General features: G+C 40.7%; 1 long non-coding RNA gene across 3 annotated transcripts in view; it reads left to right on the forward strand.

The window, feature by feature from the left end:
* Positions 1 to 15,273, forward strand: part of LOC115295970 — a 62,470-nt gene that overhangs the window by 20,512 nt on the left and 26,685 nt on the right. Inside the window, exons 3-4 of one of the 3 annotated variants that reach the window (XR_003910661.1) lie at positions 6,422 to 6,606; positions 13,111 to 13,257. This is a non-coding gene — a long non-coding RNA (uncharacterized LOC115295970). The remainder of the gene's footprint in view (positions 1 to 6,421; positions 6,607 to 13,110; positions 13,258 to 15,273) is intronic. The other 2 variants (XR_003910660.1, XR_003910659.1) reach the window with 2 other exon arrangements.

The raw sequence follows: 15,273 nt of genomic DNA on the forward strand, positions 1-15,273 counted from the left end.
ATATATATATATATATATATATATATATATATATATATATATATACACTATATGTTATATATATAGTGTATCTCGTGAAGGTCTTAACATTTTCTGCAGGTGTTACATTTTATCTCTTTTGCTTCCCTCATGAATATTCAAGAAATGTCTTGAAATGTCTCTATAAGAAGGTCATCACTGTCATTCAGGTTGGTGACTGACTGTTAAGTATTTCTTCTTTTACTCACAACAGCACTAAGGAATTCTTTTGCAAACGGATGTCCAAACCTCGATTTTGGCTCAAAAATCAAAAGAACAATCTTTTGGCCACAGTTTATCCACTGAACAAGATAATTGGCCAGCTTGGAAGAACAAATTACTTCCATTGTGTTTTGGGGCAAAAAAGGTGTGTGTGGGCAAGAAATTAAGGCTGTGTTCTGTAAGAAATAAATGGAAGCAAAAAGCAATGAGTAAATAAGTGAACAGACAATTTACAGAAAGGCACTGACATCAGGGGCTGGTCTCCTTGGTTTGCTGATGTGTTCTTGCCAATCCTGGGTGTGGAGCAGGGTGTGGTCATCGCTGGGTGGATAAAAGTACCAGGAACATATAACTGGAGAATCACAGGAAGGGCTGGTATTTGGTTACCAATTTATCAAAAAGCAGATCACTCAGTGGGTAGAAGACACTGAAATTGTATGGAGAAGATTAGGCCCATGACAAGGAGCCTCAGACTTAGGGGCTGAGACCTGGGTCTTCAGACCAAGCCCAGGACCTCTTGTGCTCATAGGGCTCACTCACTAAGATTAGCTTTTTATTTGGCAGAGCTCACTGACCAGGCCTCATTCTGTGAGAGTGAACATCCTAATTCTAAAGTGAAAGGGACCTAGGAGCAAACCTGATCCAATGCCTTCATTTCTCCGCTTTCATATTCATAGATTAAAAAAAAAAGATGGAGAACAGATTTTTATCCACAGTTGGTGGATTGCATGGCTCAGTAGTATTTGTTGAAGAAATAAAGGAATGTTGGACTCACCTACCTCTGCTGTGACTGCAAAATCTAATCTCCAAACTTAAGAATCCTCCCCTTCAGAGGCGCTTACCCAGGTGGACACTCCAACCACAAAATCTCATTAGTGCTGGGGGCAGGGGAGACAGTGCTCTGTCCCCAGAAAGAAAGGGAGGAAGGGAGCCAACAAGGTCTGACTTCCCAGGGACCCATCCCTGCGATGATTTTGGCAACTTACACCCCAGTCTTGACTGCTACTCTCTGCTAAAGTCAGTACATAAGAGCCCTAGACAATGGAAAAGGAGAGAACTTGAAGAAAAGGAAGTTTAGTGGTATCAAAAATCCCACTTCACATTCACAGTTTTCTAGAAACTCAGCCCTAACAGGCTCGTTTACATTAATGGACATCCATGTGCCAGGAGACCCTCTCTTTCCCATATTGGTTCCTCTGGTGGTCTTTCTGAAACATTTTGGCTTTCAAGAACATGTCATTATTTTTACTAAGTTGGATGTTGCTTTTCAAGTGAGAAAAAAAATGTTATGCTATCTGAACTGTTTATCTTAGATTTTGCAGTTACAGCAAAACCTGATGCATTGAAAAAGATAAATTCACTAAAATTACTTGCATCCTGATACTTAGGTGGTGAATAACTTCATATTGCTGAAAATTTACATACTCTTGTGATAAAAATACCATGAACTGCTTAGATAATAATTTGGCTCCAAATAAGAAAATGATTTTCAAAAGAAAAATAATACTATGAATAATGGGTAATTAAGTCTTATTCATGAATGGAAAACCAAATATTCTTAAAGTAACAACCTCTCTGTTCATATAACAATTAAAGCCTCCATACTATATTTTATAAAATCTGATTTTAAGATTTCTCCAGAAAAACAAACAAGAAAAAATACCAAAAAAATTTTTTCCAAAGGGATTAATGATTTCTTTTCTAGATTTTAAAACAAGTGGCCATTACCAAAACTATGTGATATTAGATTAAAATCAGGGAAGAAAAGATGAGATAGAATATATATTTCAAAAGTAAATTAAAACTATTATAAGAACTTACTACATGAAAGAAATAGAATATACAAATGCAAGAAATAATCATAATTCAATACATGGGCACAATCAAATCACAATACAGAGAATATATTGGATTCATACCTCATATCATAGACTTACAATAAATTTCTGTCAAAGCAAAATGATGAACATAAGAAAACTAAAGAAAAGTAAGCATAGTCTTCCCAACTGAAAAAGGAATAAATATTTCTGATTCTCTAATATTATAATTAGACATAAAATAATGTTATAACATCAAAAACCAAAAGAGCTTAAATGTTAAAATACAAGTGAGTAGGGGTGCCTGGGTGGCTCAGTCGGTTTAACTCTTGATTTCAGCTCAGGTCGTGATCCCAGGGTCTTGGGACTGAGCCCTGCTTTGATCTCTCTCTCCCTTTGCCCCTTCACCCCCACTTCCACTGGCTGTCTAAAATTAAAAAAAATGTGTGTGCATATGAGAAGAGAATATGTTGTACATGTTAAAGGAAAAGTTATACCACAGAAAAATAAAAAGTTGATCTAATTATTTGAGATCAATATTCAGCGTTCATTCAAAATGAGGTCACAGGAAGGTTTACACACAAGGAAGTGTAGACAATAAATCACCATATGGGAAAATGCTCAAGTTCAATAGCAACTAAAAAGATGTAGATGAGGGAACTTTGAAAGACCACAGAATATCAATTAAAGTAAGTGCAGGCATTGGCGGTACAGAGAACGGGCTTTGGAGTCCAACTAATACAGATAGGGATCTTGGCTTTGCCATGTTCTAGCAGTATCCTTGACCAAAAGTCCTAACCTCTCAACATCAGTTTTCCAGTTAGCAACAGGAGGCTATTATACACCTAGAAGCGTTATTGTGAGGACCACATGATTAGGGATAAGTAAACACTTAGTACTGTACTCGGCACCTACTGAATATCTTCAGTCGTGGTATGTGGCATATAGTGATAATGGTGCTGCTGCTGCTGCTGGTGGTGACGATTATGGTGACAATAGCTTACCATGGGGAGGGCGGCGGTTATTAAAGTAGTGGCGGTGATGGTAGTGCTGGTGTTGTTGGTGGATTTGATGATGGTGGTGGTAAGTGATGAAGATACGGGGGGGGTGTGATGTGATGCGATCGTGATGTCGGTGACAGTGTTTTGGTGGCATTTTGAAGGTGATGGTGAAAGTGGGGGTGGATGATGACAATGGTGATGGTATTGATGGTGAAGGTAGCTGAAGATAGTGATGGTGTTGCTTTAGGTTGTCTCGGCAAAGGTAATGATGATGGGAGTGGTCGTGATGTCAGGGGCAGTGGTGGCGGTGGCGGTGTGGTAAAAACACTTTAAATGATAAGTATCATTTCTTGGTGGATAAATCAGAAAAATAGAATGCTAAACATTCAATGCTCTTGGACTTGTAATTTATATTTTAGCCTTCCCAGAAAGCAATCCAGCAACATACAGCAAGAGCTGATGTATTGTACACTTTGACACAGAAATTAAACCCTTGGGAATATAGATCAGAAAAAAAAATCCCCCAATTTAAAAATGGTCTGGAAACGGTATAGCAATGCTATTTATAGCTGGGAACAATGCAACGCCTCAACAATAGGGAAATGACTAAGCAAATCATAATACATCAAGATGATGGAATTATATCATGTAGCTATTTAAAGTGAAATATGAAGAAATATGCATATGAAAAAAATTATGTTAGAACAACACAGAACTATGTGTTTGGATAGTCAGTGTGTGTTTGGGGGCTTTTACCAAAGAACAGAAGAAAATATATATATGTGTGCATAGAGTTTTGTACAGGTTCAGTATGAATTCAGCTTTTTCCCTTTATACATATACTTGCTGAATGGATCCTTAATTTTTATGAAAGATTATGTTGGGACATGCAGCTGTAGCTCACTCCAAAGAGCTGGCCCCTAACTCATCAATTCCAAGGCCAGCCGCCTCCCATCTCCTCCTTGGGCCCCATTTATCACCCATCTTTTAGGGCCCCTCCCAACTCTCTGTGACTCATTTTGTCCTCACAATGGTCAGGGAGAGCTTTCAGAATCAAAATAATTTTTTGTTTCAAAATGAAACCCAAAGGTCCCAAAAAGCTTAGCAGCGTCTGAGTGTATATCTATGAATATGAATGTGGGATAGATTTGTGGTTGTGTATGAAAGGCCCAGAAGTATTGATAAGTCGTAAATTTGGGGATAGTCACTTGACTCCTCTATGTCCCCATTTCTCCAGCTGTAAAGGGAAAAAATGATAACGAACTCATTGAGCTATTGCAAAGGTTACAAGAGATTCTACTCCCTGTAAAACATGGCAGGATGCTTGATTCATAATGAGTTCACGTTCATTGTTACTTACACTGAATATTAGCATTGCTCTTACTAGTCTATGTACTCTTCTGGAAATTATCAAGAACTCTGGATTAAATATAAAAGAACTGGGTTACCAACTTCTTCGTCTATACAATGGAGCATTAGATCAGGTAATTTGTGACTTTCTGTGTTTCTGTAGTCTAGGAGACGATAATGTTCCTTTTTATTGATTTTTGCCTCATTTTTGGAAGGATAGTAATAAACTGTAAATATACATATATATGTAAATTAAATGGACTTACCCTGAAAATTTTATTTAAAAAAATTTAAATATTGCATTCATAAAATACTAATGTTTATCTTGTTAAAATATTCGGAAACCTGTCTTAATTCTCTCAATAGAAACATCAAAAGGTTACAGTTCCTCACCAAATGTGTTACACTTATATTTGAAATAAACATGCTGATCTCTCTGAGTTTTCAATAATTTCTTATTTGACATGGGTTTCTGTACCTCCAAGCCTTCTCTAGAATTTTAACTTTCATTTTTGCTAGTTTTCTTCCTTTGGGGTTTTGTAATTTTTCAAAACAAATTTATTTCAACCCATCAAGATAGAAACAACATTGTAAGGTCCACTTAAGAAGTGAGGCGGGTTAAAGAAAAAAGAAAAAGAAGCGGGACCAGTAATTGTAGGCCTTAGGAAACTCAGAACCCCAGACCCTCTCCCTGGGGTTTTTCAGCCTCTCCCATCCTCACCGCAGCAACGCCTCCGGAAAGCCCTAGGGGGCGCTGTTTTGCTTCTTGTTACCACTTTTGCCTTGCCTTCTCAATGGGAAAATGGAAAGAAAAGGAGGGGAGTTAAGTAAATTCATCATAAACAAAACACAAACCGGCCAAGCCTGAGGGGAATGAGGGTATCAAGTCTAAGTGCCTCTTTGCCAGGTGAGGATGCAGAACGGTGAGGTGAGGAGCTTGTCCAAGGTCACTCCATCACTCTTTAGTGGCAGAGACAGAGCTAGAGTCCAGACCTCAGACCCAGACCTTTTCTCCACCACCTGCTCTTTCACTGGATAAAACACAGTATCGATGAGTGGGAGGCCAAACAAACACTTCTGGGCACACATTCTACTTTGCTTACTAGTTTGTGTTTCCAAGAAGTACAGTCGCTGACTGACGAGTAAGGGTATATTTAGAAGTATCTGATTCACAGGGATTTTCAATAAGAAATTTTTGACGACGATGACTATGGCTTACATTTACTGAGTACTTTCTGGGTGCCGGGTGCTGTGCTAGGTGGTTTATATCCATTGGCTCATTTACCCCTTGCAATAGCCTTATAAGTCATGTACAATGAGGAAAATGAGAATTAGAAGTTTTAAGTAGCTAGCCCAGAATCACACATGTGGCAGGCAAAGAATTGGACTGTAAAAATAGACGAGATTTTTTCCGCCGTGTTCTCAAATACTTGTGACTATATAAAATGTGATCAAGGGGCACCTGGGTGGCTCAGTCAGCTAAGTGTCTGACTTCGGCTCAGGTCATGATCTCACGGTTCGTCGTTTTGAGCCCCACATCGGGCTCTGTGATGACAGCTCAGAGCCTGGAGCCTGCTTCAGATTCTGTATCTTTCTCTCTCTCTGACCCTCCGCTGCTTGCACTGTCTCTCTCTGTCTCTCAAAAATAAATTTAAAAAAACATAAAAAATTAAAAAAAAAAAAGAAAATGCGATCAAGATGGATTAAGAGAGGGGGGTGCCTGGGTAGCTCAGTTGGTTAAGCATCTGACTCCTGGTATTGGCTCAGATCATGATCTCACAGTCCATGGGATCTAGCCCCACGCTGAGGCTGTCAGTGCAGAGCTTGTTTGACATTCTTCCTTTCCCTCTCCCTCTCTCTCAAAAAATTAAATAAACTTAAAATAAAAAACAGATTAAGAGAGAGAAAGACTTGAGGTAGTGGAGGGATGGCAGTGAGACTAATTTTCTATCTTTTGAGCTGCCAAATCGAATAAGGCAAACTCCTAATGTGCCTGGTTCATGTTCCCATTAGGTAGATGTGCCGCTTCGAAGTTGGAGGTGGCACTTAGAAGAGGGTGAGGTTAGGATCCGCATCAAGGACAGATCAGAAGAAGAACGTCCGGAGCGTGGAGAGGAGGAGGAAAGAGAGTCCCTTCGCCTGTGTTGCCTGTTCTTCCCCGGGCACAGTTCACCCACCTGTTGGCACACGGCACCAAGGTAAGGCAGAGACGCTCTCTGTAGCCAACGTGCACAGGGCGTCATCATTTGTCACCGCATGCTCGGAGGGAATGATCGTCCATCCTTCAGTTCCTAGATTCAGGGGGTGATGGCTCCGCCTGCTACGCGCAGTGTCCCCCACCAGGTGCCGTGGGGTTGACAAAGCTAAGACACACTGCCTGGTTTGACATGCTTGTGCTGTGGCTGAGAGAAACGGCACCCCAACTAGAATCTGGGGGGCAAAATCATGCTTCATGTCTCTGGTGAGTGTTGCCCAAATCAAAAGCTGGTGTAAGTACAGTAAACAGTAGTGTAAGTACAGTAAACAATTTCTGGAATGCCACTTTGGGCTTCTTTCCTTGCAACATGTCAGGGGTTCTTTCCTTATAAAACTTTTGGGGACTGAAGTTTTGTAAGAAATTCCTTGCTACAGTTGAAGTCTTCTTGATTAATTAAAAAAAAAGCAAATGTGATAAAAATAACACCTCAAACCATATTTATGCCTTGACATGACTGTACTTGCCGGATATTTTTCCAAGAGTAATGCTCAGGGAAGCTGTGCAAAGAGAAGGCAGGGGAGGAGAGGCAGTAGGTAGTGCAGGGAAACTGCAGATTTTACCTGCATCATCACTGTGTTTAAGAGTAAGCCTCTCCAGGGACGCCTGGGTGGCTCAGTTGGTTAAGTGGCCAACTTCGGCTCAGGTCATGATCTCACAGTCCGTGGGTTCGAGCCCTGCATTGGGCTCTCTGCTGACAGCTCAGAGCCTGGAGCCTGCTTCAGATTCTGTGTCTCCCTCTCTCTGCCCCTCCCCTGCTCCTGTGTGCCCGAGCGCACTCTCTCTCTCTCTCTCTCTCTCTCCCCCTCAAAAAAAATAAACATTAAAAAAGTAAGCCTCTCCAGAAATTTAGATCTCTCTCTCTCCCCCTCAAAAAAAATAAACATTAAAAAAGTAAGCCTCTCCAGAAATTTAGATACATTTGGAAATGTTACGCTGTGGCTCTGAATTCTTTTGCTTTCGTTATCATCATGAGCTTTCATGACGCAGGTAAAAGGTAAATGGAGGCTTGGTCACTTTTGCTTGACACACAGAGAACAGACCTATTTGTCAGTGCTAGGGGTCTGGATTGCTTCAGGGGGGCCTGGATGAGAACATTTTGGGGAACTTGATTCTTTCATTGAAGAGTCATCTACTTCTCTCACATGGTTTGTCTCTGGGGGACCATAAACTTATTAAAGATGCAAAAATGCAGACCCAGTGATTCCTAGGATTACAGCACAGTTAATGAATGCCGCTGTCTAAATTTTATCCTACTGAAGTCAAAGAAAGTGGGAAATCATCAGCTTGAATCCAAAATACAGCTGGAAAAATCACTGACAATGAAGACTGAATTCAAAACTCTCTCATAAATTATCAGCGTTGAGGAAATTCATCCACTGTGTTTGAATGCTTCCTTCTTGGGCTTGCTGCTTCCCCAGAACCCTGCTGACACCTAACCCCACTTTCTGTAAATAAATAATTCTTCATTTGCTGACCTGGAGCCCTGAGCACACAGCCCCCTCCACCCCCGCTCTCCTCTGAGAGTAAAATGCCCTCTTGCATTTTTAATGCAACTCCCAAGACTGTGTGTTAAGTTTCCACAAAGTTTGCCAGAAGAATTAGCTGCCCCTTTTTAATAGGCAAGAGGTCAGAAAATAAAACTTTTTTTAAAATGACAGTCTGAAAAATTAAGAAAACAAAACATTGGTTCAGCATACTGCATTTTACATTTTTATAAAGATTGGTTTCTATAATTTTACCATCTGGCCCAACACAGTGAAATTTACTTTTTTTGATACAATAACACCCAAGTTATTATTATTTTCCTTGCTTCCTTCCCTTCCTTCCGCTGCAGATGTGGGAAGCGTGAGTCACACTGGACTGACTCAGAGCAAGTATGACTTCACAAAAGTCAGGGACTTGGGGGCTCATCCTCATCCTCCCAGGAAAACATTGGCCTTCTGGGCAACCATTTCCCAATTTCAGGATCTTTTGTGGAAATTTACTTAATGCCAGTGGGTCTGTTCCCTGTTTCCAAAACCAGACACCTGAACCAAAGCACTAAGCCAGATAAAAATGTATTTAATTATTATTCAAATCCAAGGTAGGGGCACCTGGCTGGCTCCGTGGGGAGAGCATGTGTCTCTTGATCTCAGAGTCATGACTTCAAGCCCCACTTTGAGCGTGGAGACTAGCTACACACACACACACACACACACACACACACACACACACACATGCAAACACAAACCCAAGGTTATTTAATTTTTTATAAAACCTTAATCTAATTTTTTGTATTGATTCTCTGAAACTAGTATTAAAAACTTGAACATAGTTAAAAAAGAAAAAAATGACAAACTTGTAAGATGACTCTGCAAACGGAGCCCCTTTTCACAGTTTGGTGTATCTTCTCCCTCTCTGTGTTCTTCACAGGTTTTTATCTTTCATAGCTTACAAAATTGAAATTATACTCTATTACCAGTTGGTATTGATCGAGATACCACAATCTTCCACATCTAATTCTTTTTTCCTAATACACAGTATCCACAAACTTTGAACGTGCCCTGGTCCTTAGAAGCCCTGGCTAAATGATCCCTGATGGCCATACATATTTGGTATTATTACTTTACAAATACAGGTTTCAGCAGTCACTCTAACTGTGTACAGGCAGGTGTAGACATTTTGGTATAGGTAGGTGGGAGTGGGAGTTGGGGTGGGAGCTGAGGAGAGAGAGCCAGAATCATTCCTCAGTTTCCTGAAACATCTCTACCAGGATCTCAAGAAAACCTTGCACTGAAGGTAAGGAAACAAAGTGGACTTGGCTTCCATAGATGAATCTGACTCCTTTACGTTTGTGTACCAATTTCCTTAACTCTGATATGTCAGTTTGCCCATTGGGACTTTAATTTCCCTCCACCGTACAATGAAAATAATCTCTAAGGTTACTTTCTCCTCCAATATCCTCCGATGCTATCTTGTCTGCCTCACCCAAAGCTCTTCCTAGTCAAAGTAAAATTATAGGCAAGATAAACTCATCAACTCTACCTCAATGGAAACAAAAGAAACATGATGAAAGATTAGTGCAGTTTCTCCAAAACAACCTGACTGCTCACTAATGGCACTAAGAAGGTAGAGAAGGGTCAAAAGCCTCTTTACTGTCTGATCACCTGGTATTCCCATCCTGGAAGCGGACATTTTATGTAAGCCTGCATGGTCATCAGTGTGGTCCTAAGACCTCATTTCTTACCAGAACACTGGTTTTTTACTTCCAGTTGGGTGTATACCCCATGCCGATTTTTTTTTACCAAGGTGATTTGAAACTGAGTCCATTTAGAGTAGTTACAATATCCTTCTGTTAACAGTGGCTTCCTTAAATGGAAGCATGTGGCAGTGATGCCTAACACACAGGAGGTGTTTGTTCCTGACAGATATCACGGGCCTGGCACTCTTCCTTATCGCATGCCCAGAGGAAGTGCAGTGCTCAGGATGGCTCAGCCTCCACGTGAAAGACTGTTGGAAGATCACGACTGGCCAGTCTGTGTCTAAACACCCAATTGGTATAGGAAGATGCTTGGAACCAACCTTCTGACCTAACCCAAGCAGGATTGATTGTGACATGAATAAAACTCAAAAGCCTCAATCCCCTCCCTTGCACTGGTTCCTTCCAAGGATCAGAAAGGGACCTAAGATAGAGTTCACATAACATTTATTTTTATAAAATTTGCAATCAAGAGATATTCAAGCAGCAATTAGTTAAGACTAGTGTCTCTTTCCATTACAAGTTCACCTCCACCTTATTTTCCGTAGTATATGATTATATTAGGGGTACCTGGGTGGCTCAGTTGGTTAAGTGTCTGACTCTTGGTTTCAGCTCAGGTTATGACCCCACGGTCATGAGATTGAACCCGACATCAGGATCTGAATTGCATGGAGCCTGCTCAAGATTCTCTCTCCCTCTCCCTCTGCCCCTTCCCACTCTCTCTCTCTCTACCACTCTCTCTCATAAATAAATAAATATTTAAAAAATATTATATTGGAGTGGCTATGGGCATTTTGGGGACTTCACAAAATGGAAAGTTAAATTGAAGAATCTGTTTAGTTTGGGCTTAGTGGGATATATTTGAGTGGTTCTAAGTCATTTTTAGTAATAATGATGTTATTGTTAGATGTCTTCATGAAGGATTGATTTCTGGTAATTATCTTGCCATCCATTGTGCCGACTTACCAGGCCATGACCTAAAGGAGCAAGGTCAGGGGTCATAATGCAATATAAAGGTGTCCCACGGCACTAGGCACCAGACATATGTATATAAAAGAGGAGGTTCAAGGTTTGAAATATATAGAGCCAGAAGCTAATTTGTGGAGAGTTCTCCCAGATACCAGATATGGAAAATTAAAGGCAGAGGATTTAGTGCTTAGTCAAAACAGAAGTTTTCTCCTGTCAGAAATATACTCAATAATGCAGCATAGGGGGGCCTGGGTGGCTCAGGCGGTTAAGCATCTGACCTCGGCTCAGGTCATGATCTCGTGGTTCATGTATTTGAGCCCCACATCGGGCCCTGTGCTGACAGCTCAGATCCTGGAGCCTGCTTCGGATTCTGTGTCTCCCTTTCTTTCTGCCCCTCCCCCACTCATTCTCTCTCTCTCTCTCTCTCTCTCTCTCTCTCTCTCTCTCTCTCTCTCTCTCTCCCTCTAAAATAAATTTTGAAAAAGTAATGCAAAATATACAGTAACAAAGGTACTGTACATTTTTAAGGGGAAGTACCTCAAATACACTTTATATATTTATAGTATATCAAAGTGTAATAATTCTAGAAATAATTGCATTTTTGTAACTATCCATTCAAAAAATCAAACCTTGATAATTGCGTTAGTGGAGAAATTCCCTTTCTCCTGTTCTATAAAAACGTATACTACAAAATTACTGTAACACGGAGAAACAAAGTGTATGTAGTCAAAAAAAAAAAAACAACCCAGGGTGGGGAAAGCATTGGAGATGTGTGTTAGGTACTTAATAAAACAGTAAGTTACTTTTCTATATTTCCGGTGTTTGTGGTGGCAGCTTTTTAAAGTTGGTGACTTGATTCATTTTCTCATTGCAAATGAATATTCACTTCCACGTCGAATTTTACATTCATAATTGTATAACCATTTGTTAGGGTGGCTCTCTGATTGCCCAAGCTTCGGGCCCCAGGGAACCTAGATCTGCCCCTGCTCCTCACATAACCCTTGGCATGAGCATATTTTCTTACTCTGCCTTTTCTCCACCCTCCCAAGTGCAAATGCCCTCTCCGTGGAATCCCTCGCCTCCTTTCCGGCTTGCTTCTCCTTTCCAGACTCTTTGCCTCCTTACTCCAAACCCCGTCTTTGCTGCTGCCTGATGTGTTCCCCACTCAGCATCTTCCTACCACCATGCTCACCCTCAGCTCTGTCTTTCCAGTCCAGCTCCGGAAACCCAAGTGCAGGACGGGCCCTGGCCCTCCTCCTTGCTTGGGGAAGGAGTTCAGGCTGGCAGTGGGGCCAGCCGGAAGAGTTTACCCAATTCCTTGATCAGGTGCTCTTTGCCTCTTAGGGGAAGAACGGGCTGAGAGCCTGAAATGCTCAGTCAGTCACACCATGGTGGCTCAGCCAAAAGGATTCACACTCCAGACCATCGCAACAGACGGAAAATGAGCTCTGCTCACCTGGAGAAGGGCATACATAATCTGAGAATTCAAAGTTGAGAGTTTAAAACACAGAGTGGTCAGAGACAAGGGATGAAAACAAAGGAGATTGCTGTTCAAAAGCACTTTCCCAAAGGCCTCCTGTATTAATAACCCCGTAGCTCTCAGGGAAAGGGAGATTTGGTACACGTAAGCCAGTCACACTCGGGCTGTTTGGCTTTGCAAACGCAGGCTGAGAGGAGACACTTAGCGTCTCCTCCACCGGGAAATCTTTGGAGACTAACCCTGAGCCATCTCATTCACAGTCATCTTGCCATCCTTTCCCCATCCTGGGGAGGTATACATTTTTCATCCTTCGGATAATGCTGTCTTACATTATTTTTATGTTTTTTATATATTTTTGAGAGACAGAGAGAGACAGCACGAGCAGGGGAGGGTCAGAGAGAGAAGGAGACTCAGAATCGGAAGCAGGCTCCAGGCTCCAAGCTAGCTGTGAGCACAGAGCCCGATGTGGGGCTCGAACCCACCCACCGTGAGATCATGACCTGAGCCGAAGCCGGACGCTCAACCAACTGAGCCACTCAGGCGCCCCCGGATAATGATATCTTAAACTTACGTATGCCCAAGCAGAACATCTCTCAGAAAGCTGTGATAGTGATAAGCAAAAAATGTTACAAATGCTCAAAAGTATTCCTGTGGCTAAATCTTACCTATGCTTCTACAAGAACTTATTCTTCCCTCCTTCCTTGCCTCCCTTCTTCCCTCTCTTCTTCCTTCTCTCTCTTTTCTTTTTTCATTTCCAGCAGATGAGGGACATTGGGTAACATAGAAGACCATGAGATTCCCCAACTATTGAGTTATCTTCAGAGAGAAGGAGTTTAAATGCACTCGCATATGAAACAGAACAACGCACAGTTAAAAATCTGCGCTTTGGAGCCTGACAGACACAGGTATGAGTCCTGGTTTCAATAGAACCTTCAGGTCCAGGCAAAAGCCATCAAGCTGGTTATAGGAATAGGCGGACTTAATTTCAACAAGTGGCAAAGCATTGGATTGGCTAAATCATCTGAGAGGCAAAATTATCGATTTCATGTAGACTCAAATTGTCTCTTCTTTGTCATCAAATTAATTTTTTTTAAGATTTATATATTTTTGAAAGAGAGCATGCAAATGGGGGGAGGGGCACAGAGAGAGCGGGACAGAGGATCCTAAGTGGGCTCTGTGCTGACAGCAGAGAGCCCAATTCGGGGCTCAAACTCACAAACTGCAAGATCACGACCTGAGCCAAATTTGAACGCTCAGCCAACTGAGCCCCCCAGAGCCCCTGTCATCAAATTAGTGTTTGATGTGCTGTGTTAATAGCCTCAGTCAGAAAGTTTAGGATACATGGATTCCACTGTATGGACGTTATAATTACTATTTCCAAAATGTTGGGAAATGCTGATTTATACAAGCCCAAGTTTTCTTGACTGATCTCTCTGCTCCTTTCAGAGGCCAATGTGTGCTGCAAATCTGTAAGAGGAGGAAATCGTTGGTAGTGTTCTCAAATTTCTTTAGCCATAGGATCCATTTTTGTGGAGTATGTCAAGAAATCAGTGTACGGCAAGGTGGGCTTTTGGAAATAATCATCAGTCTTTTTTTTTTTTATGATGCACTTTAACAAAGAAATTTAGTGACACTTAACATTTTGATTACTAAAGGTGGTAAGTAATGATCTTATACCAAAACATTAAAACTTTAGGGACTGCAAATACACATGAGCAGCTGCAGCCTTCACTCATGCAATATAACCTATACAACAGTGCTTTTTAAGTAACTTGGCATCCTGAATGAAAGGGCCTAATTGGCCAAAAGACTTCTCTACCATTTGAATACTGGGAAATTTGTTAAAACCTTAGGAAATTATAAAGCACATCCTAAATAGAACTACAAATTGTTACAAATCTGAAAACTATATTTATTTAACCATCAGCAAAACCCAACTTTTTTTAACCTCAGAGAAGTTTTAACTAAGCAATCAAAGACTTGATAAAGATAAGACCTAAAGCTTTAAAAAAATTTTTTTTTATGTCTTTTATTTATTTTTTTGAGAGACAGAGAGAGACAGCATGAGCAGGGGAGGGTCAGAGAGAGAGAGACACACAGAATCTGAAACAGGCTCCAGGCTCTGAGCTAGCTGTCAGCACAGAGCCCGACACGGGGCTCGAACCCACAAACTATGAGATCATGACCTGAGCGAAGCTGGCCGCTTAACCAACTGAGCCACTCAGGCGCCCCGCTTTTGTCTTCTTAACAAAAGAGAAACCCTTTATTTACATAGTCTTAACACGAGTAAGAAAGAGAAAAGCAGAATTTCAACCTCATACCAATATACCTTTAGTATTCCATTTATCTCAACCTCACACATAAAATTCCTTTTCAATGATTTCCCTACAGGAACCTTTGGCAACTTTCCTTTGCCTTTAAACGTTTTCCCCAAAGCCATTTCTCTACAAACAACCAGTCTCATATAAGACAAAATTACTTTCTTTTACCCTCAACAAAAATGTATTTTTATTTTTTATATTTTTCTTACATATCCCCAATTTCCTGCATACAGAGTTGCTTTCCTTTTTTTTATTTATTTATTTATTTTTTTTTCCCCATCAGTCTGGAGTGCACTTAGGATTTTAACTCATAGAAAACTTAGTCTCCTATTGAGGACTTAGTAACTAACTGAAAGATGTTTATACCAGAACTTTTTTTAGATGGAAATTTTATGAACCAATTAAGTACAAAGCAGCTTTTTAACAGTTTTAAATATCCCCAGTTGTTTTGTATCAATCACTAGTTGTGGCTTTTAGTTTTTATCTAATTAGACAGCCAATGAATTTAATCTTAATTTATCAAAGCAAAATTACCCATGAAAACTGAGACAGACCAAATTAACTATTACTTAACAGGAACTTATTTGAACTGCATCAAAC

The sequence above is a fragment of the Suricata suricatta genome, chromosome 7, assembly GCF_006229205.1.
Source record: "Suricata suricatta isolate VVHF042 chromosome 7, meerkat_22Aug2017_6uvM2_HiC, whole genome shotgun sequence".
NCBI lineage: Eukaryota > Metazoa > Chordata > Mammalia > Carnivora > Herpestidae > Suricata > Suricata suricatta.